Source organism: Crinia signifera, chromosome 6, assembly GCF_055691185.1.
Source record: "Crinia signifera chromosome 6, ASM5569118v1, whole genome shotgun sequence".
In the NCBI taxonomy this organism is placed as follows: Eukaryota; Metazoa; Chordata; class Amphibia; order Anura; family Myobatrachidae; genus Crinia; species Crinia signifera.
Window position 1 is genome coordinate 195,131,915 of NC_139222.1, and position 23,676 is coordinate 195,155,590.

General features: G+C 44.2%; 1 protein-coding gene across 3 annotated transcripts in view; it reads left to right on the forward strand.

The window, feature by feature from the left end:
- Positions 1-23,676, forward strand: part of PSD (pleckstrin and Sec7 domain containing) — a 325,459-nt gene that overhangs the window by 3,375 nt on the left and 298,408 nt on the right. For 2 of the 3 annotated variants that reach the window (XM_083148517.1, XM_083148521.1), the window contains exon 2: positions 8,015-8,095. The exons of the other annotated variant lie outside the window; for it this stretch is intronic. The gene's annotated coding sequence lies outside the window, so the exon portion shown is untranslated. The remainder of the gene's footprint in view (positions 1-8,014; positions 8,096-23,676) is intronic. 3 annotated transcript variants of the gene reach the window in all.

Below are 23,676 nucleotides of genomic sequence, written 5' to 3' on the forward strand. Positions count from 1 at the left end.
CAAGCAGGCAGGAGACACAGATCCTGGGTCCTTCGGCGGTACTTTTGCTGCAGACAAAACCGCTTACTGATGATTTGCTGGAGCCGGGCGTCAGTCCTTCTCCCTTGCAGACTGTCTTAGTGAAATGACAGGAAAGGCAGGGGGCGGCGATCAACGCGTTTCGGAACAGCTGTTCCTTTCTCAAGATCTGCCTTAAGGTGCCCATACACGTTACAATTATTGTATACAATATTGTATACAATATCGCATCTCATCCGATTTCGGTTTTGCGATGACATCAGATGAGATGAGATCTAGTACAAAAAGTACGTGCTGCACATACTTTTTGTACTAGATCTCATCTCATCTGATGTCATCGCAAAACCGAGATCGGATGAAATGCGATATTGTATACAATATTGTATACAATAATTGTAACGTGTATGGGCACCTTTAGCTTCTCCTGGACTCCTTTTTACAGGGGAGCGTCTCCATCACATGGCTCCTTTTTAGCCAATAGGAGGAAACCTGTAGCCTGGCTTTGTAACGTATACTCTATATTTTACATAGTAATTAAATACAAAGGTGCTTTTAAAAAATATATACATTTAAATACAATTCAATACAATAATATCATTTTAAAAACCATACATAAAAAACAGATAAAATGTATGCAAAAATTACAAGATAAAACTCACACATATATATATATATATATATATATATGTGTATATAAAGCCAGGCATGGAGTAAAAAATAGGGAGAGATAAAAATACATATTAGTATAAAGACAATAAAATATATAAAAAAAACATTATAAAAACCATTTGTACTCAAAGTCTAAATTTAAACCTCTTGGTGAGAGGGTTTTAAGATCAAAGATAGTCCGCATTTCTAATCTGGCGAGGTCACTTTCACCATTACGTTTCCTCCAATTTTTATTACACAGTTTTATGCCACAAAAAGACTTGAGTTGGTTAATATTGCAAGAGTGTTTTTCCTTAAAATGCATAGAGATACTGTGCAGCTCATATCCTTTTTTCACGTTCCGGATCATGCTGTAGACCAAATGACTGCATCCCCTATGAAGTTACAGGCTTTGTTTGAAAAATCACAAGTAGGAGCTGATTGGCCGGTGATAAAATCCAAACACTTTATCACTTCACCGAGCTTAATAAATCTATCACACAGTCTGTAAAATGACAGAAGATAATTGTTTAGTACTCTCTCCACACTTTTTCTCCCTTTTGTAATCTCCCCTTAATTTGAAATTACAATTTGCACTGTTGAGTTTTAGTATATATCGTTGTCTGTAATGTATATTGTTTCTGTGTGATATGTCTCATGTGCATAAAATAACTTTTAAGGCACATTTTTAGAGTAATAACAATACTTTTCTTTTTAACTACTTCAGTATTATTGCCAGCAGAAAATGGTTACTCTGGGGGAAATAGTGTACAAAGCCCCTGGTCGGCTCTGTAAGCTGCTTACCAAGCAACAGAGATGCCGCTGGCCTCCCCCCCCCGGCGCTGTAACGAAGACACATCCCCGCGCATGTCTCAGCAGCAGATGGAATTGACTTTTATTTGCGAGCCCTGGGACAAAGACGGGACAGCTGACATCCTGTGACATCAGCCGCCCACTTGCCGCTCGCCCCCGGCACACATCGTCCTGCCTGCATACCTATGGGAATGCCCAGCGTTTTCATGAGGACGCCCATAAAACGCTAGGCATTCGCATGGGCGTCCCCCATCCTGGCTACCATCCACCCCCAGCTCGCCTTGATCCTTGCAAACAGTTAGGCGACTATGCAATTCACCACAGCTGTTCGGAGAGGGGGGCTATACATGCGCATAATATACCATGTGCAGAGCCCCATACATTGGAACGGGGCCGAATTCGTCCCCGTCCAAATGAATTAGAATCACCCCCAAAGAGTCATCAAATAATTTTTTTTTATATGGGCACAGCAGAACTAATTGTGAAGGGAAATAAATGTATATTAGTGAACATGGGGGTTGGTCCTATGAAAAGCAGCAACATTTTATCCCGGCCATAGGGCAATGAGCAATTTTGTGCAAATTCAGGCTTAAACTACAGTAGCTCGCAAAGAGTGCAAGACCCTTCCCATTGCATAGGATCAGCCCAATAGTATATCTTTACTTAACTGAAACTGCACTATGTATGTTAACATGTGTACGTGTATGTATTTGTAGTGTGTACATCACCAGTAACTGCAAACATTTGGTTCTGCAGATTGTGTAGCCAGAACACTTGCTCTGTAAACAGGGTTTCATTCTATACTGCAGGGGTTCTCAAACTCAGTCCTCAGGACCCCACACAGTTCACGTTTTCCAGGTCACCCGGCAGGTGCACAGGTGCACTCATTACTCACTGACACATTTTAAAAGATCGACAGGAGGAGCTAATTATTTCACTTGTGATTCTGTGAGGAGACCTGCAAAATATGCACCGTGTGGGGTCCTGAGGACCGACTTAATCAGCAGCAGATGCTACCATCATTCCCTGGGGGTTTACTCTGCCAATCTGAAATGTGCAGCTTGTGTAGGATCACAAATCCATGCATGCACACAGATTAACAAGCAGCCCAGGCTTCTATGGTCTGCATTGGCTTGCAGCCCATATAAGTCAGATAGGGCTGCCTTTATAGAAGACGCAGTGGCTTCCCATTGTAAGCACTCTCTCTGCTAACTGCAGTCTGGACTGGCAGTCCCACAGGTGGAAAAAACCTCCCCTGGGCACTGGCTCAATGACACTGCGCAGGTGGCGGAAATTGTGCGGGCGGTCTAGAAAGGGGGTGTGGCCTAGTAGGGAGGGAAATGGCCCAGCAACATGGGTGTGGCCTTGCCAATAAAGCCTACCTTGTACCCCAAATGACTCACTGAGCACTATATGAGTAACAATATATTCATTATAAAATGTGGACTGCTGTTCTGTGAAAGCTATATGAAAGTGAACAACTTTTACTAACTTTAGCTTTCTATTCACTAGCATTTGATTTTCTTTTAAAATGCAAGTTTAAAGTTCTGTGAAACAGCATATCAAATGCATACACATAGTTGTTAACTAGTTTTACTTCAGATCTGGAGGTCAATCTATTGACCTGAACACTTTCAACATATCATATGGTGGTAGGAACTTTTAGAAGAGGTGAGGGGCACGGGTGTCACTGTGGAATAGCATTCACTTCCATCAAGGAACATCATTGCACATTGTCTAGAACACTGTTTATGAACCTTGGTCCTCAAGGCCTACTGACAGTCCAGGGTTTAGTGATATCCATGCACAAAAGGTTATATCAAAAGAACCCATCTGTGGCTATCCTTAACACCTGGATTGTTAATGTACCTTAAGTGCCCTGGATAGGAATCCCTGGTCTAGAATAATATAAATGTCAGATACTAACTACATTCAGTATATCAGTGTTTCTTACTTAGACATAAATATATTTCAGAAACCAGGTAACAGAAAATATTCATGTGTATAATATGCAGAGGCTTCAGGCATCCTTTATACCAACTATTCCCACAAGACAATCCTGATCCTGACTCCTGGAATGGGTGATTGGGAAGCATGCAGTGGGCTGTAGAACACTGTGTAATGCTTTCTTATTTCACCAGCTCACTGTGCTCCCTGACATGCCTTCCTATGGTTGCTAAGCAACCTAAATAGTACCACTCTGCATGGGCTGCAATGCACTAGGCAGACTTATATTTTCTCACAGCAAATCTGTCAGGTTCAAGTCATTTAAGAAAAGGAAATATGTGCTCTGAATCAAGATGATAAACTGCATTGAATGCAGACTTTTCCTTGACACAATTGTGTTGTGAACACGGAGAAAAGAGCGAAGTCTGTTGGGACCAGGACAGCGTGTGCTGGCTTCACTGTTTTGCTTGTTCCATTTTGCATTTATTTTTAGCATAACACCTCTATTGGTAATCAGCAATAAAGCATTGCTCTTCTAGGTACATTGCATACATTGACAGAAGATGAATTATTCCCGGCAATTTATATGGGAAATGACTGATGCATAAAACCAAATCAGACTACACTGGTAGCACTGTTTGGCAAACATGTTTCACTTTGTATCATAAAGCCATATTCTATCGCACGTGTTACACTTTCATAATATGATTTCAATAATGACTGGTAAGTGCCCGTAATGGTACTGTGAGTGCATGAATCTTTCACTGTTTTTGTCTGTACGATGGAAGTAGACAGATACACTCCCATGAGATATCACATTACTTGTCATCCCCTGTATGAATTTGCTGTGAAGTATCCAAAAATGTGTGCATGATTCACAAACATACTTATGGAAGTTTCGGGGGCGGGGCCAGGCTGATATCACCAAGCCCCTCCCCCACGACAAGCAGCCACATTAATTTGCCGGTCTGTGGATGGGGAGGGGCTAAAATGATGCAATTTGCCTCATTTTAGCACCGCCCCCTCCCGCGGACCCGCGAAAATCATCATTTTATACCGCAGGGAAGGGGGGGAGCAGGGGCTGTGGTCAAAATTAGGGATGGGACATCGAAAGAAAACATCAGTTAAATGATTTTTTCAACATTGGTTACAATACATCATTTAGGGGGTTATTCTAGTTCATTCTTTCTGACAAAATCCTTCTTAGATGGACATAACCATGTGCACTGCGGGTGGGGCAGATGTAACTTGTGCAGAGAGAATTAGATTTGGGTGGGATTTTTCTTCAAAGTGAGATCTATATTGCAGTGTAAAATCATGCATTCAGTATTTTCCCTGCACAGAAACAAAAAAACTCACCCAAATCTAATTCTCTCTGCACATGTTACATCTGCCCCCCTGCAGTGCACATGGTTTTGTCCATCTAAGAAGGATTTTGTCAGATAGAATGAACTAGAATAAACACCTTAGACCTAAACATTGGTACTCTGAAACTGATGTTAACCCCTTCCCGACATTGCCTTTTATGGTATTTTTTTTTTTTTTTCCTCCTTGCGTTCAAATAAGCGTAACTTTTTTAATTTTCCGGCTATATAGACACATGAGGGCTTTTTTTTTGCGGGACAAGTTGTACTTTCTAATGGTACCATTTACTATACCGTATAATATTCTGGGGAATCAGGAAATAATTCAATGTGGGGTAAAAAGAAAAAAAAACGCAATTCCACAATTTTGCGCTGGTTACGGTTTTTTTTGGAGTTCATAGTTCGTTTAAAATGATGGGTTATCTTTATTCTATGGGTCGTTCCGATTCCGGTGATACCAAACTTCTATAGTTTTCGTTACGTTTTACGACTAAAAAAAAAAATAGAATATGTTACGGTTTTTCGAATTTGCGTCGCGTCGCCATGTTCTGCGGCTTATAACTTTTTTATTTTTCCACCTACGGACCTGGGTGAGGGCTCATTTTTTGCGGGCTGAAGTGTACTTTTTAATTAATACCATTATGGGATATGGGCGACTTTCTGATCTCTTTTAGCTATTTTTTTTTGGGTAGGCGATGCGACCAAAAAACGTAGTTTTGGCGTTGGGGATTATTTTCCGCTTACGCCTTTAACCGTGCGGGATAACTAATGTTATATTTTAATAGATCGGACTTTTAGGAACGCGGCGATACCAAATATGTTTATTTTTTTATTTTTTATTTATTTTTATTTGGGAAATGGGGAAAGGGGGGTGATTTGAACTTTTAATATTTTTTTATTTTTTTTTTATTTTTAAACTTTATTTTTTTTTTTTTTTTACTTTTACTACAAGGCCCCCTAGTGTACTTGACCACTAGGGGGCGCGATCGCCTGTACTAGGTTCAGCCATAGAGCTCTATGGCTGAACGTAGTGATTTTATGCACTTCCTATTACATCCTGCCTTAGGCAGGATGTAATAGGTATGCATACACGGCCAGCACAGGGGTCTACATTAGACCCCTGGCTACCATGGCAACCGATCGGCACCCTCCGATCTCGCTGCGGGGGGCCCCCCTCCAATCAGCTATTTAAGCACTGCGGGCGCTTTGCCCGCGGTGTTTAAAGGGTTAAACGGCCACGATCGGCGAACTCGCCGCTCGTGGCCGTGAGAGCAGGGACCTGGCTGTAATATACAGCCACCTGCTCTCTTTCAAGCCAGCTCACTCCGTGAGCTGGCTTGATTCCCCCGCAACCGACATATGACGTAAATATACGTCATATGTCGGGAAGGGGTTAACCAATGTTAACCGATGTTTCTTCTTTTTTAAAATAAACTGTCTACTTAAGCATATAATACACAAATAAACTTCTGAAATGACAAATAATCCTATTAAGCTTATCTTGTTGGAGGCTTATGGAGCCCACACACGCACCGATCCCGGCGTGTGTTGTGGGCTTAACTAGCACACATAGCATCGCATCGTATGCCTTGTGCATACGATGTGCATGCGATGCGATGCTGTGCTAGAAAAAGCTAGTACAAAAAGTATGTGCAGCACATACTTTTTGTACTGTACGATGAGGTGCCGCGGGAGCGCGCACCCCATCGTACAGCATCGCACCGCCGGCAACGGTGCGTGTGTGGGCTCCATTACAGTTTACACACACATTGGATATATTGTTCATGTTTTGTGGTAAATATCATTTGTTACGGAGGAGGGAAAAAATTAAGCATTGACTAGCAAAACTTTATTGCAACAACTCACAGCACAATCTGCTATTTTTAAATATTTTAAAGGTACTTCCTCATCTTTGCAGTCACCGCTTACGTCAGTTACGTTAGCCACTACGTGAATCACGATTGTCCCCTCACGATTGCTCACCACACTTCGCTCTTATATGCCATCCTGTCAAACGGATTGGACCCACGTATCACTCAGCGTGTATGCAAGATATGTGCGCTCCTGCGGTTGATTGCAATGATGGTAGGTTTGATGTGCAGCACATCAAGTCTAGTTACATCACTCACAACACCATGCCTGTTAAAGAAGGACGAAACAGCGATCATTCTATCCTTTATTAACATGAATCCTGTGTGTAGAGGTGATCTGGGCTGATGTTGATGCTACTGAACTTGTTTCCAGAACAATATATCTGAAAAATTAGCGAAGGTGGCAGTCTGCCCCTTATTTCATTGTGTGATTGCACCACTTTAGCCCCCTTCCTCCAAGATCAGAAATGTATTTTGGAATTTCTTGATGCTTAAGGTGCCCATACACAGTGCGAAGGTGACATGCGATGCTGGCTCCCGCGGACACCCCTTCGCACAGCACATAAAGGCCCTTATTCTGATCGGTGCGGCCGGATCCGAATATGCGGCCAGGACCGTGTGTGCGAAACCCCGCCTTCCATACGGATCGCCAACTCCGTCCGTACGCGGTAAAAAGCTGGCCGAACGGACCGCACGTGTATTTTTCATGGAATACGCCTCCTCCATCTCAGGGAACCTCCCCCATCATTCGATGGTCACAGACCATCGAATGCAGGACCGAGTGGTCCTCCAGCTCCCGCAACCTCAGACCACACGGGCATTTTTCTGTGCAAAAGCAGGGATCTGGGCGGGCATCTGACATCCGGCGATGTCATATGTCCGCCCCCTACACGTGCGTCACGGCCGCATTACCATACGTACGCCCAGCGTTTGCATGGTAACGCCCATGAAACGCGGGGCGTATGCATATGGCAATGAGCCCAAATAGCCCTTCACGCCCCTCTCCACCCCCTGTTCGGAGTGTTCACATTTCATGCGGGATTTGGCCGTACGCCCCGCTCGCACATTCGCAGAGACGCCTCTGCACATGCGCAGACACAAAACATCGGTGGCACGAACGCACGCGGATATTACCGCACCAACCAGAATAAGGGCCAAAGTCTGTGCAGCCCGTGCTTTTTTGAACTAGCTTTGGATCGCATCGCACACAAATCGCGTGCAATCACATTAGTTCAAAACGCATGGAAATATTGTACGGAACCTTTACAACTTAGTAGTACCGTAAAAGGTTTATGTTTTATTATTTTACTTAAAATAAATAATAAGAAAATGAAAACATCGTTTTTGTTCTAGTTGAGAAACGCAGTAAACCAAGTTCAGAATAACATTTTGAAGGAATTTCAAGCAATAAAATTATGAGATTTAAAAGAACGGGTAAGTAAAAACTGTTTTTTTTCTTGGGTGTTTGCCCTCATCTGTGGTGTTTGAGTGTTTGTTGTGTTTTTTTAATAATTTGAATATTTTGTTAACTGTATATTTTATGGCAGATATTGTTAGAATAGATCTGATTACAGTGAATAGACATAACTGTGGGAGATCTGAAGATTGTCCATCCAAAGTTTAGATTTTGGGAAAGTTGTCTTATGGGGCCTACACACGGAAGGATTTGCTGAGCATTCTGAGCGATTTTAGATCACAAAACGCTCAGCAATATTGCTCAGCACACAGAGATGTCAGGGCCAGTGTTCTCCGGTGAGAACACTGGCCCTGCTCGGTAATATTACTAGATTTATGCAGTATGATGGATATTAATCGCCGGGCAATAGCGACGTGTGGGGCCATGCATCACTATCGGTATGCCCCTACTCAAAGATCAATGTGTAGGCCCCATTAGTGATTGCAAGAAGAGGTGTGGGTTATTAAAGGGAAGATTTGGCTTTGATTAAACCTTTCACATGTCATGCATGCTCAGTTGAGTACAAGGTGACAGCTGAAGAGGCATGTGGATGAAGGTGCTACTGAATATTCCTTATGGATGATGAGTTTTTACGATCTAGGGATCAAAAGGGGTCATTGAGGTGCGGTTGTTCTATTGGTACTTTGTGCATGCACGAGACCAGTTATGCGAGTGCACAAATGAGTCCTGTGGCATTGGAAGCAGGATGCAGTAATTAACAGACTGCTGCTATTTGGGGAGTGGGAGGGGGCAATGACAACATCTGTGAAAATGGAGGCATGCTGCTGTTTGGGTGGCATGCTGCTGTTTGGGAGGTGGGAAGAGGTCAGGGATCTCCATAGACGTCTGATGGTGAGAGAGTGTTTGTTTGCTGCATTCTAGGATGCAGGTCAGATCAGTCACTACTGCATCATAAGGAGTCTGCTTGTAATAGGCGTTTCCTGCTCCATTACTATACAGCATGGGTCCTCAAACTGCGGCCCTCCAGATGTTGTGAAACTACAAATCCCATCATGCCTTGCCACAGTTTTGCTATAAGGGAGTGTTAAAACTGTGGCTATGGAAGGGAAGGCTCAAAATTTCAGTTTGCAGGGGGGTGCCAGACACCCTAGCACCGGCCCAATGGCCAAGACAGCAGAACAGAGGTCCCGTGAACATCCTGGCTTGCCTGGTAGGTAACTCTGCTCCTTCGATCTTCGAACCTTGCCTAGCAGGAAGTAGTGATGTACGTCCTTTCTCTGGTATAGAGATAAAGTATCATCTGGCTTTATCCTAAAACTAAAAGCAAGATAATCTTTTGTACTTCCGCCTGGTTACAAAGACCACTTGACAATCAGAGAGTAATAATGTCTAATCAGTCACACTGTGCTGTTCTTTCCCCCTGCACATATACAGTAATTACTGTCATGTCTAATGGCCACAATGACAACTGAGCCCTAGCTCTGTGGCTTGTATCCATGCAGCCCTGTTTCCTTTATGTGTAAGAATGTACCAGAGCCTTGTGTTATTCCATCTCTGTGATGTGAAAATCAATGAGATATTTTCATCGGCGCGGCCTAGAAACCGCTGCAATTTTCTAGTGATTCTAGAATCCCAAGGTGTCGTGTAGAGTGCGGTGCTCAGACTGCAGTCATTTTCTGTACAGTATTGTCTTCACAGACATCTACTCTCCATCTCCCCATACCAATAGATGCTGTTTTTCTTTCTATATACTGTATGCTATATATAGTATATTTCCCAGGAAACATGTGGGGTTTATTTACTTAGATGGGATGTTGCTATGGGCAACCAATTAGATTATATCCATTATCTTCCAGAAGGTGCTAAATAAATAAGTAGATTCTGATTGGTTGTGATTGGCAACATCCCATCCTCAATAGACATTTGACATTTTGAGAAATGTTCCTTTGATCACCTATATATGCATTCATAATTTGTTAATCAATACTGGCAGAAATACTTTTATTAGCTTCATATTTGCCTTTTTTAGGCTCTAGGTCACTTTATGAATCTGCCAGGGAAATGTTCTGAGGAGGAGTTTGCGTTTATTATTGCTTTAAATCATGCAGAGCCAGGCTGGCCATGTGGCACTTGTGGCAAATGCCAGAAGGGTCCACCAGGAGAAACTGCTGAGTTACGCTACCTGGCACCCATAGAAACAGGGGTTCGCCAAGCAGCTCCTTCATTCTTTCGCTGCTTAATGAGCGGGTAAACTCCGCCCACTAGGGGGTATGCTGACACATCCATCCGTATGTGGGTGTACAGTTGAAAAATCATTCAATGGTTGCCGAACATCATATGATTTTTCGCATTCATTCGATTTTTTGAAGATGAAAGTCAGTCTAATCTGACTTTGATCTGGGCCTTAAATGGACAAAAAGGGGGCGGGCACTAATGTCATGTGACATCAGCCTCCACCCCTTGAAGGCTTTGCCACGCCTTCATTCACATGGGGATGGCACCCACAGTTTTGTGGCATGCCTGTTGTGTGCGAATGCTCGCCGACTGAGCAAATTCTCTGAGGACCAAGCAGGTCTGAATGCTATGAGCCAAATGTATGATCCTCCTATATGCAGAAATTGCTGCTTTTTCCAGACTAAAGCACCAATATTTTAAAGGCAAAAGTACTCTGGTTTCGCCTTAACGTAAGTGTAAACAACAGCATTGATTAAAAAAAAAAAAATCTGCACCTTCAGCAAATCAGAGGCTGATACATTTGGCCCCATGTTTCATTTTGACTTTTCTTCATTACAATGTCGTCTTTCTGTCTACTTCTTTCCTCCCGTCATCTTTGTACATGACAGGGATGGTGAGAAATCATATTTATTGGCAATATAAATTTTCTGTGTCACAGAGCATGCTGGCTGAGGACAGAGATCATTAGTAGGATAAACAGGCAGCTTAGTCTCCGTAGCAGGTGCTGGCGTAATCTTGTTTCCTCATCTCTCCGGGGAATAATGCTCTTTAGGGGACTATTTGCTTTATATCTGTAGAAGAGAAAAAAAATGTTTTCCAGCATAACCCATTCCACACTGTACACAGTTGTCTGCTCCTGTTATTCTGACTTATTGCCCATATGTTATTTATTATTATTATTATTATTATTATTATCCTTTATTTATATGGTGCCACAAGGGATCCACAGCGCCCAATGGCAGAGTACATAAACAAGCAAGTAAAAATGGTGACTTAAGCCCCATACACATGGGGCCATTTCAGTGCTATTTCTATGCAGACTGACTAGATTACCCCATAGCAATGGCAATGCGTGGTCCCATGGGCAGGGCTGGTGTCCAGTGATGCGGTGCCGTGACGTTCGGGGGGGGGGTGTGTCTCTTGCCGTGCGTAGCGGCGCTGGCCGCCGCAATACTCCCCAGGGAGGGGAGGGGGGTGTCCGGCGCCGTGATGTTCCAGGGGGGGCTGGCCGCCGTGACTCTCCCCAGGGAGGGGAGGGGGGGTGTCCGTCACTGTGACGTTCCGGGGGGGCTTGGTGGGTGATGTGGGTCGCCGCGATGTGACGCGATGCTCCCCAGGAAGGGGGGAGTGGGCGGCTTCCTAGGTGATGCGGTGCGGGGGGGACCAGCTCCAAACTGCCACCCTCCAGCGGCCGGCGCCCTAGGCAAATGCCTAAGGCTGCCTAGTGGTGGCGCCGGCCCTGCCCATGGGTCACCATAGTGCATGCAATCAAAATCTAGTTAGATTGCCATTGATCTCAGCAGAGATCACTGGTCAGCACAGATAGCTCAGCACACATCGCTGCTGCACAGAGCTGGATTGAGCCTTCGGGGGTCCCGGGTCACTTTAGACCAGTGGTAGCCAACCCTAGCCCTCGAGAGCTACCAACAGTTCACATTTTCCAGACAACCTAGCTGCTGCACAGCTGCACTCATTAATCACTGACACATTTTAAAAGATACACAGGTGGAGCTAATTAGCTCACTTGTGATTCTGTGAGGAGACCTGCAAAACATGCACTTACCAACAGCTCTCGAGGACTAGGGTTGGCTACCCCAGCTTTAGACTGTCTGCAAACTGCACGGGAGAATATTACACGGTCAAAACACAGAGTAAAGGCAGTATAAACTTGGTCAATAGGTAACTTTAGGGGGGGAGGGAATTAATATAAACATAAATATATGCTTATATTAATGTGCAGTCAGAGTGCCTTGGCTCCCGATTCTCAGCACCATTAATCATTGTCATATTGGCAGATAGGTGATGCTGAAGCACTACCCTATTGCCATGCACAAAATCTTTAGCTAAAAAACTCAGCACAGGGCTCCTGTGTATGGGGCTTTACAGATTAATACAGTAGAGGACAAGCACAGGGTTTGGTGAAGAAGTGGGTCTTGAGAGCTTATTTTTAAGTGTTGTTGAGAGGTGGAGAGTATGAGTGAGTGAGGTAGAGAATTCCAGATAAAGTGAGCAGCACATGAAAAGCCTTCGAGGTAGGAATGGAGAGGCAGCATGCATTAGTGGATTGAAGAGGGCCGGCAGAAATATAATGGGTGATGAAGTCAGAGATGTGAATGGGAGAGCATACTTCCCAACTGTCCCATTTACCGCGGGAATATCCCAGTATGCACAGCATCTATTCATGCCCCACAGCGCCAGAAATGAGGCGCCAAAAGTATTGACCACGACCCTTTTGTTAGGTCATGCCTCCAAAATTTCTGCCGCATGGGTGAGCCTCAGTTCTGCGTCCCTCCTGCTGAGGATTGAAATTTGGGAGGTATGGGAGAGGAGTGTGAGAGAGCTTTGTAAGGGAGTACGAGAAGCTTCTGAAAGGTAAGGGGAGCCCTTGTCAAGGGGAGCAGATTACAGTAGTTCAGTCTGGAGATGGCCAGAGAGTGCATAAAGCTCTTGAAGCATCTTGGGGGAGGAACGGTCTGATCCTGGAAATATTTTTGAGATGAAAACGGCAGGTTTGTGAGAGGAACTGAATGTGTGGTCTGAAGGAGAGGGGGAGTCAAGGACTTCAAGACAGTGCACTTGAGGGCTAGAGGAAATAGTAGTGCCATAAATATATAATGATATTTTGGGAGGTGAGGTACATCGCAGCAATGTAAGGGCACCTTTAGACATGTTAAGTTTAAGGAAGCGCTGGGACAATTGGAGACATGAGTGAGGAGAGCATGGGGAGGAAAGGTAGATTACACTATCAACAGCATAGACATTATAATGTAAGTCATAAAAGCTAATGAGTTCACCTAAAGAGGACATATGGAAGGAAAATGAGAGGACCAAGAACATAGCCTTGGGGACACTTACACTTAGTGGAAGTGTGGGGGAGTGTAGGAGGGCAGCCCCTAGAGGGCAGAATCACACAGACCATGGGAAAGATTTGCAGAAGGAGGGGATGATGTACAGTGTCAAAAGCAGCTGAGAGGCCGAGAAGAATAAGCAGGGAGTAGTGGTTCTTAGATTTTGCAGCATAAAGGTCATTGCAGACTTTTGTGAGGGCAGTTTCAGTGAAGTAGAGAGGATGCATGCCACCCTCGCCACAGAAACCCCCTTGACAGTGACATTGAATACTGCCCACTGAGTGATTAATCATTTTATTGTAACTGCAAACATTAAGGCTTCTTTGACATTGAGGTACTAGTTTGGTTATAGTTGTGCTAGCATGTGGCCCAGCGTTGCCTGTTTTTTTTTATATATATATATATATATATATATATATTTTATTATTTCCTCTCAGCCTTTCCTTCTACTCTGTGACTGCTCCAGTTCTCCTTCCTGTATAAGCCTGCCCCCAGACACCTGTGCAAGTAGCCTATAGGAGTCTAAAGGGTGGGCTTATACAGAAATGAGAACTGAAGCTGTGTCCCAGGTACAGTGGCTGTGATACACAGCGCTGCAGGTCCCTGGGGACATTCAGCCATTACACGTGTTGAATAAAAAAAAAAATGAAGGTATTATAAGGATTATGTATTAAACTGCCCTCCCCCTACACACACACACACACACACACACCTGTATATGGATAGTTACAAAGTACCAGCCAAGTAGCTCCTAACTGTAATTTTTCAAACAGCCTGTGACATAAAAGGAGCAGACTGGTATTTTACCACACTCAACTTTATCACTTTTATAGGCTTAGTACATCTGCCCAAGAGGAGGAGGGGGGGGGGGGGGGCTGTTTTCACAAGGTCTCCTTCCTCTTATCTTTCTATCTACCTGATCATCTAATTATTTCTTAGAACTGATCTGTTTGACTTTGAATTATTGATGATCAGAAGTAGGGTAAGAAGTAGGATGAATTATATGCCCTTTGAATAACAACAGAAATCTCTTTGGAGCAGAAAACTTACGTAACATTGTGAAAAAATGCTTAATCACCTATGAAAACAAGCAAACAGCATTCACAGAGCATGAAATGGAAAAAATGTCTGAAGCGCTAGGGTAAGTGGTTCCCAACCCTGGTCCTCAAGTACCCCCAACAGTGCATGTTTTGCAGGTCTCCACACAGAATCACAAGTGCTATAATTAGCTCCACCTGTGGATCTCTTCAAATGTGCCTGAATAATGAGCACACCTGCCAGGTGACCTGGAAAACGTGCACTGTTGGGGGTACTTGAGGACCAGGGTTGGGAACCACTGCGCTAGAGTAAGTGGTTGTGTGTATTGTATCGGCAGCCACAATGAAAGCGGTATGCCAAAATCTAAAACTACAGCCAAACAACAACAAACAAATTGTGTGGCGCTCAATAAAAAAAAACTATTTTATAAAAACTTCACAATTTAATGTACACCATAAATCAGATACACAAGATAAAAATAAATACAAATAAGACCTTAAATCAAAATTAAAAAAAACATATATAAAAAAATTATTTCAAATACCATGCACAGTATTGCGTTACCTACTGTAGTTCTGATTTTATTGAGGTTATTTTCTGGTAATTCTTTTTCACTGTTTTTCCTTGTAATATATGGATAGGAGTCCATACGATTTAGCAGACCAGTGCTTTAATTCAGGTGAATATAAATATCCTGTATGAATGATAGAATCATTAGCAAGTGTTTGCATACACCCAGGGCCGGTGCAAGGTGTTTGTGCGCCCCAGGCAAAAGGGGGGGGGGATGTTTGCGGCCACCACTGACCTGCACCGACGCCATAAATTTAAATGTTGGGCTGAGATGGGGCGCCCTCCAGCAGCTGGCGCCCTAGGCAGCTGCCTAAAGCCTAGTGGTAGCACCGGCCCTGCACACACCAAATTGCAATATACTGTAGGTGCGTAACAGCAAGTGCCTTAATCCTGATGTAGGCCATTTGTAGCAGGCAGTCTGCAGCTCCCCGCTCTAGGGTGCTCGCACGGTTGGTGGGTTGCTGCTTACTGCGGTGGTGTTGCTCCATAATATTTCAATTAGAGCAGGGCACTACGTTGCCTTCCTTTATGTCCTGCTGCCCGGGCTTCAATAGCCGCTTGGAGGATCCTCACTGTTAGCATGTTAGCGGGCTCTGTTGAGTAGTATCGCAGCTGATTAGCCTCCAAAAGGTGGTCCTGGGGCAAAGGGCTTGGTCAGTAGGCAGGTATTGTGTACTGCAGTGTCCTCAAATAACGCATTTCGCCACACACAGGGCGGCTTTTTCAAACCAGGCAAAGATCACAGAGCAATAATGGCTAAAAAAAAACATAACTGAGCACAGGGTGTATGGAATAGATAGATGGGATTTGCTTTCACACAGGCACGGAAGCCAATCCTGCCTCACTTTTTCAATACCGGGTTTTGGGGTTTAATAAATCACTTATGATGATTCACAGGATTCCCGTGATTGAGTTACTAAGTGATATTGATCAACCCGACGCCCCTCCCCTGAATCGTATCCGGACGACTGATCGACCATGTTTAGGCCAACAGTACCATGGTCGACCATTAGTGGTCGATGGAGTCTAGTTAGACACCTAAAGTTGGTTGAAGGCGTCTAGATAGACAGAGACACCAGATTGACGCAAGTACAGCATCGACAGTAGCAAGGTTGACACAAGTTTTTTTGGTGCCGGTTTAGCAGTGTCCTAATTTACTATCCAAGTGTACATAGAGTTCAATTATAATAGTGTGCCTGAAGCATGGCGAGTGCAGCGAGCCATGCGAGGGGACACTGTGCACTTATACAATATCCACAGGGACCCCTCTGAATTGCGGCACCAACAAAAAAAACATGAAAAACTTGTTATGGCAGTACCTCTAGTGTCTGTCTCCACAAAGGCGGCGGCCATTTTTGGAGGGGCCGTACCCTTACACTCTTACAGACACATGCAGGCAGCCGGAAAGCCTGTATATTTGCGGCTGGAGGGGGGTGGAGCGCAGGGTGTGCCGGTCTAATGACACCCCCGGCACCCCCTGTGCACACGCCTATACCTCACAACCCACAAGTACTGCCAATATATTATATATTTGTACCATTGCATGATAGCTACATTTATTCCACTATATTAGCATTTTTCCATCACTGAATTATACCAGTGTCTGTTTTCTGTTGCATACCAGTGTCTGTTTTTCCAAGTTTGCTTTTTGAAAAAGCTGCAGTTTGTGTCTACATTTTCTTCTTTTCTTCCCACATTGCAATTTGATTCTAACACTTTTTATATAATCTCACATTCTAACAGATCTAAATGCCAAATGCAGATCCTGCTAGGTTAATTGCCACTGTGTCATGCTTTCCACTGGACTCAGTTGAATATCTGGAACAGTATTTACTGCATAACAGTGGGACACATCCCAAAATAACTTGACTGTTGACAATCATCCTTAATGAGTAGCAGTTAAAAAGCCAAATACAAGAGTCAAAAGCATTGATGTGAGTCCGTAAATAAAGCCAAAGAAATCTTGGGGACACCAGATAAGGGTAACTGCTACTGGGTTCTGAAATAGGAATGCAAGTAAGAATTCATTAGTGATAGCTAGAAGAATTCAGGATATTGGGCCTGATTCATTCCTGATCGCTCATCTGCAGTGTTGCAGATGACTGCGAGTAGTTAGCCAATGCCCAGACAGAAAACCCGCCCTATGCATATCTGCAAGTGAATTGCAAAAAATACCTTTATCCGCTATTGTGGTGCACCTCTTTAGACTATTGTGGTGCACATCTTTAGACTATTGTGGTGCACATCTTTAGACAATGAATCAAACAAACTAATTTTCCAATTCATGCAAATGTAATTGTGACTCTTCAGCGACAGAGAGAGGCTGATCGAGGCCGGCACTGACATCCCACACCCTACCTTAAAATGCCTGGGTACGGCTGCAATTTTTCTGACACTCCCAGAAAATGTCAGGTGTCCACCCCCAATGCTGGGTTGCTGTCAGTCAAATTGCGAGGGGATTGCGATTAGATCCACAGTTGCCACAGTTTTGCTATAAGGGAGTGTTAAAACTGTTGCAAGGCATGCTGGGATTTGTAGTTTCACAACATCTGGAGGGCCGCAGTTTGAGGACCCATGCTTAATAGGGTCAATGCTTATTGAAATAATTGTTAATTACTGTATAGTGGGCAAAACAATAAATTATTTTTGTGATGGGAGGACACAGGGGCGGATTGGGATTGGAATCCGGCCCGGGAAGGGGGGACGCTACAGCCCGGGGGGGGGGTGGGGTGGTTGTTGACGCTACAGCCGGGGGGGGGGGGCGGATGCTATTCACTGCCCAGCTACTTCGCATCTCTCCTCCTTCTTATAGTAAGACTAAGCTGCCCGGCTGGTGCACGTCTCCCCAGTCTCCCCCTTTTACTAGATCCATTAGAAGCGGCAATCACCATTGCCAAAGAAGAACAGACCATGTATAGGGATGCCTTTTAATCTTTCCCAGCGAGCATGGAATGATATTTAGAACAGCAGTCCTTGAACACAATAAAATTCACAAAATACGCTGTAGCGTTCCCAAATAACTTACAGAACATTGACATGTATTGAAGTCTAAACATCAGGCTCCTTGGTCTTTGGCTGGCGGGCGGCATGGGTTGCTGCTGCTACAGCCGGGGGGAGGGAGGGGGGGTGGCGGGGGTCCAGACACTACTCACCGCCCAGTGGTGAGGTGCGACAGGTGTGCGGACACTACTCACCTCCCAGATACTTCGCATCTCTCCCCAGTGGCAGCATAGCCCAAAACAAATATGTGCATTTAATATGTGCATTTAATATATGCATATATGCGGCAGCCATATTTGTTTTGGGCAATGCTGCCGTTTGTGACCAGGCTGGGCTGCGGCCGCTTCTAACCAAGGTAAGCGGCCCAGCCAGAGTGAAACCTGGTCCGGCCCACCAGGAAATGGCCCGGTTTCCCGGTGGGCCAATCCGCCTCTGGGAGGACACTAATTACTGAATTATTCTACTTAGAGGTAAATATTAAATATTTCATTTAGCAAAAGTATATTTTTTTTACATTAGAAGCACAGTAATATTTCTGTGTTAAATAAGGCCACACTTATTAATAACTGATAGGTGTAATAATTAAACTGCTTTCTTGGTGTTGTCTTGGTGCATAGTTTTGAGAGTACAGTTCTTTCATTTTGCTACTGCTGAATGTTTAATATATTGTATCATATTGTTGCACTGACCAGTCACAATGCAATTAATAGGTTCCTCTTTATCTACAGTATGTTACTCATTGGCTGTGTCTATGTCATACACATTGGTGCTACATACACTTGCATTTCATACAGTAGGTCAGTCTTGCTTGGTGATTGTTGACTGTTTCTTTGTACTTCAGCTGGAATAATTTATTAATGATTTTTCTCTGTTTCCATTTTACTCTGCTAAAGAGAAAAGAAGAAGTTTTTATAGTCATTCATATGACTTATGGGTCCAGAATCAATATTCCATGTATGTTTTGATGACACAGCCTCAACGCCTGATGTCTTGACATTCTCTTTGATAGCAGTTTCTTATGGTTTACTTTTTCTTCTTCATACAAGTCATTCAGTTGTTCACGTTGTCAGCTTTAATTATTCTATCTATTGTACAGTAGTTCTAATTTTTTTGCTTTGTGTCCAGCTCAGTCTGTTGACACCATGGAAAAAAAACAAGGATTTATCACTCCCTCCTTGACAGATTATTGTGCACATGCCTAGTAATCTAGTTGTTGCTGTTTCATGATGCATTTTAAGTAGACTTATTCCCTCCATGTTTACTGTTACTGGCTTGTCCTCAACGTCACCTTTGTCTCATCTATTTGACCTGATCTGTCTTATTGTGTATTGTTCCCAACCGTCTCTGGCCATTCTGATGAGCTCATCCCAATGTTCCTTCTATCCAGCTATTGGAGTCTTATTCTGACTCCAGACTATTCCAGAATAACCTGGCTGAAATCTGAAGTCCTCAGACGCAAGTACATTGAGACAGCAAATAAAAGAATTACGAGTTTTATTGCGCTTATGAAAGTAAATCCAGGGAACTGCAAACCCTTGGTCACTTTCAGCAAAAATATTTAATGAATTAGCAGGAAACCTTAAGAAGTACTCTTCTGTTGCTGCATAATACTCACATCAACAAATGCCTTCAAACTTCTGTTGGGTTCTCCACCAATACAAACCCTCTATGGGTCCTCTCCAGATGTACAGCAAAATAGGTCATATCTTGAGAAATGTAGACTCTTTGTTTATGCATTTGGATCAAGTATTTCATGATTGTAATCATACTCCATGAACTGTGCCAGGATTAACACTTTCTAGCTGATTATACTGCCGAGTTTTGGCGTATTGCTAACACCACTGTTCAAGAGTCAGTCATGTTTGGGACTGAACAAGTTCAGAACACTTCTGAACAAGTGTATGGTGATGTAGGGCTGGCCATCTATGATTTGAAATCATCAATGGTTTATGGCCGATGTTGAATACTTTTGCCATTGATGTGGGAGAACCAGATGGTTTCCCTATATCGAAGGCAAAGGAGAACCAATGTTTCTCTTTTTTTTCCAAGGTTTTGGGACACAGAGCATAGCTTTGCCCTCTGACACCTGGAAGTCCCACCCCCGAGTTCTGATTGGCCCACGGGCCATTCAGTCATATATAATGGATGACCATCGATAGCTAAAACTATTGATGGTTATCCATCAAATAGTTTACTACTATCGATGGCGTCTGCACCGATGGCCATCCCTGGGGTGATGATCTTGATGAATTTATCTAACTATTTAGATTGATCAATGACTGTTTAAAAGCCCATCCTTTAAATCGTTTGAGTGCACTATCTGACCGGCTGTTTGATATTATTCGGAATCGTATTAGTATTAATGAGAAAGATGTTATTCTCTGTTTATATTCTGGTAGTGTGAGATATTATGCAATGGCTCCCCAATCTATTGCGATGACATTTAATTATGTTGTTTCCAAGAAGTCAAGTTAATTAAAGATGTAGCAACCGTCATTCAGGAAGGGGCTGACGATAGTTTTGCCAGCCCCGTTAGCCGCCAGGGAGTGCGCCCCGTGGCAATGGAGCTCCCTACGGATCCCCGCCGCCCCATTCTGCTGCTTCCCCCCACTTCCCTGCATGCCCCCCTAACCCTGCCCGTCTCCCTGAAGGGGAGACAGGCAGGGTCCCGGCGCCCAGTCGCCAAGAGAATGGGATGCGCGTGTGCATGAGACGCACATGCGTCCCAGTTTAATGGAGTCCCTGTCTGCCGGCGCTCGCCAGAGGGGGCGTTCTAGCGGGCGCCGGGCAAGGACAAGGGACGCTCCATCTGTAAATTCCGTTTCACTATCTTGTTTCTCCCTGCCTCTGCGAAAATAACACCCTCTACATCAGCAGTTCCAGTTTGTTCTTCCCTTTACACTTTCTTGTCTGTTTCTTTAATTAGTAGAAGTATGTATTGTGTTCTGCATGCCCTATTGATAAGTGGGGTATCGAGTGTGTAGTGGTGAGTACTATGGGGGCGATTCAGCAGGATTCGCAACGGTCTTTCACTGCTTAGCGAGCCGGCTAATGCTGCCCACTGGGCAAACAAATGGGGCGTCCCCATGCGCCAGCCCCCTGTCCACCGCGATGTGTGTGAATGCCTCTGCAAAACCAGTAGTCGCCAAAGGCCTTTGCACAGGGGGGCTGCACCTGTGCATAAACACGCATGCGCAATCCCCTAAACATCTGTAAAAAAACAGAACGAAGCTGAATCTCCCCCTATGTGTGAATATTGGTCTGTGAAGATTCTTATTAGATATTCCAAATTAAATAAAGTAGATAAAAAAAAGACACTGGGCACAGCAAGATAAACCCAATTAGCAAATTCGTTAAATAAAATGTGATTCAATTGAAGTTAAAATGTTAAAATGTATGAGATATGATACATACAATTCCTAAATGGTTTTAGCGTACATTTAAGGCAATCACATACAGTATAATCAAAATAGCATAAAATATTAAACATTATTATTATCAGTCGTTTGGGAGCACCCCTTTGTGTTATGATTCAAAATGGGTAAGATTCTCATTAAATGTATTCAGTACAATGCAGTGAGTTCACAGAGATGCAAGTTCTGCAGACAAGTTCTGCAGTGGCCAGTTCGGTCGCAAGGGCCATGCACTAGGCGCATGCACTGGGTGTGTGCGGCCATGGCAAACAGATTGCATGCACCCAACCTTGCGGCCTTTGGGCGAGGGGCAGCAGGCAAGGGTACACGCCCATGGGAATGCCCAGCGTTTCATGGGTGTTCCCATGAAATTGCTGGGTGTTCCCATGGTAATCACCCAGTGACATGGGCGCCAGGGAAGGGTAGCTGACATCACCTGATGTGAGCTGCCCGCCCACTTCCTTCAGAATGTGCACTCACATCTAAGGTTGCTCTGAGCAACCTTAGATATGCATGCACGCAGCACGTTGCACATCATTGGATGGTCGGTGAATGATGTGGGTGTCGAATAAAGTGGGTGTTCCCCCACAGGCTGTGAATGGATGTTTATGAAAAACATCCATTCGCAGCCAGTGCGTGCAGTGGCGTAACTAAGTTTTGGGCGCCCCCCGCCGTTAGGGGGGGCGCGCCCCCCCCACTGCCACCCCGCCAAGCACCCCCAATCCCCCGCCGCCCATGCAAACCCCCCCCCCCCAAATCCCCTGCAGCCTTACCTATTGCGCTGGTCCCGGCGGCTCCGTTCTTCTTTTGCTGAGGACCACCACAAAATGGCCACCCCCATACAGCAGACAGTTTCAGAGAACTGTGTGCTATATGGGGGCGTCCATTTTGTGGTGGTCCTCAGCAGAAGAACGGAGCCGCCGGGACCAGTGAGATAGGTAAGTCTGCGGGGGAATGGGGGGGGGGTGTAACTATAGCACTGCAGCCCCCGGCGCCCCCACATGCACAGCGCCCCCCCGCGGTGGCGGGGGCTGCGGTGCTATAGTTACGCCGCTGAGTGCGTGCGAACACGCGCTGCGAATGGGTGGCGGCCGTGCCACCATTATCAAGGCAGGGTTTGGTGGACTCGCAACCAGAATAATCCCCATAGAGAACACCTGTGGTATAGTGGTGTTTGCAGGCTTACCTCTCTATCGAGGTATGGGAGCGGTATATTGGAGTGCTTGATGAGTGGGTCCACAGTTTATAGGCTTACAGGTGGTTATCATTTTGGAAGTGCACTCTTTGATACCGACATTACCCACAATGTAGGTAGGACCCATATATACTCACTATATTTAGCCTCACGCTTGAATTTATAAAAGTAATTCTGTCACCAGTATTCCAGAATCATATAGTTTTCATTGAAACCGGTATATTAGCTCTTAAATCTGGAATTCAATTAACACAGACACTTTTATACTGTGGTTCACAGGTTACACTATCCATGCGGTTGTGACCGCACACAATCTGTGCTGTTACAAAATGAATTTTCAAAAACAAAGTGATTCGTCTATTGCTATTGATGGCGTATCCATTCGTACACCAGAATTCTGCTGAGCTTGTTGTATATCATTCGGAAACTCATCCTTATTCGGCTGATAGTAAATAAGCTGAAGCTAATTTACCAGCCGTATTTTACATCAAATGGGTACCAATAAGTGCATTCGTACCCATTCAATCTTAGTAAATTTAGCCCATGTATTGGATGTGCCTCCACATACATTGGGACGGGTGATGGTGAACACGCATGGAATAAATTAGGCCTTCATTTTATTTATCTGCTGTTACTTGCAAGATAGTGAATTAAACATCTTGCTTGTCTTTGTTGGGCTGTTTTGTGAGGATTGAGACCATTATGATAACATATTATAGGCAATAAGCCTCCCACGTTGCTTTCAAGCCCAGTTTGCAAAGCATTTATCTCATAGAGATATAATGCATGGTTTATTTGTACTAAATGACAGCGGAATTTGTGTTTGTGTAGGTGTCTGGAGCTTAATGATATCTTTCCATGTCTGTCCAGCATGCAAATATATCCTGTTTTATTGTGGAGGTACAGATTTCTTGCTGCTCTTTAAGGAACTTTTTGGAAGTTTTTTACATTGTTGTTTTATTTTCCATGGTCAAACTGATTATGCCAGCAAGACCGTACTCTCTGCAAGGTGAGCATTTAGAGCGCTACCTTAACACGTGAGATCAGTGGCATCAACATTTCCCCCTAGTGTAGGAGGA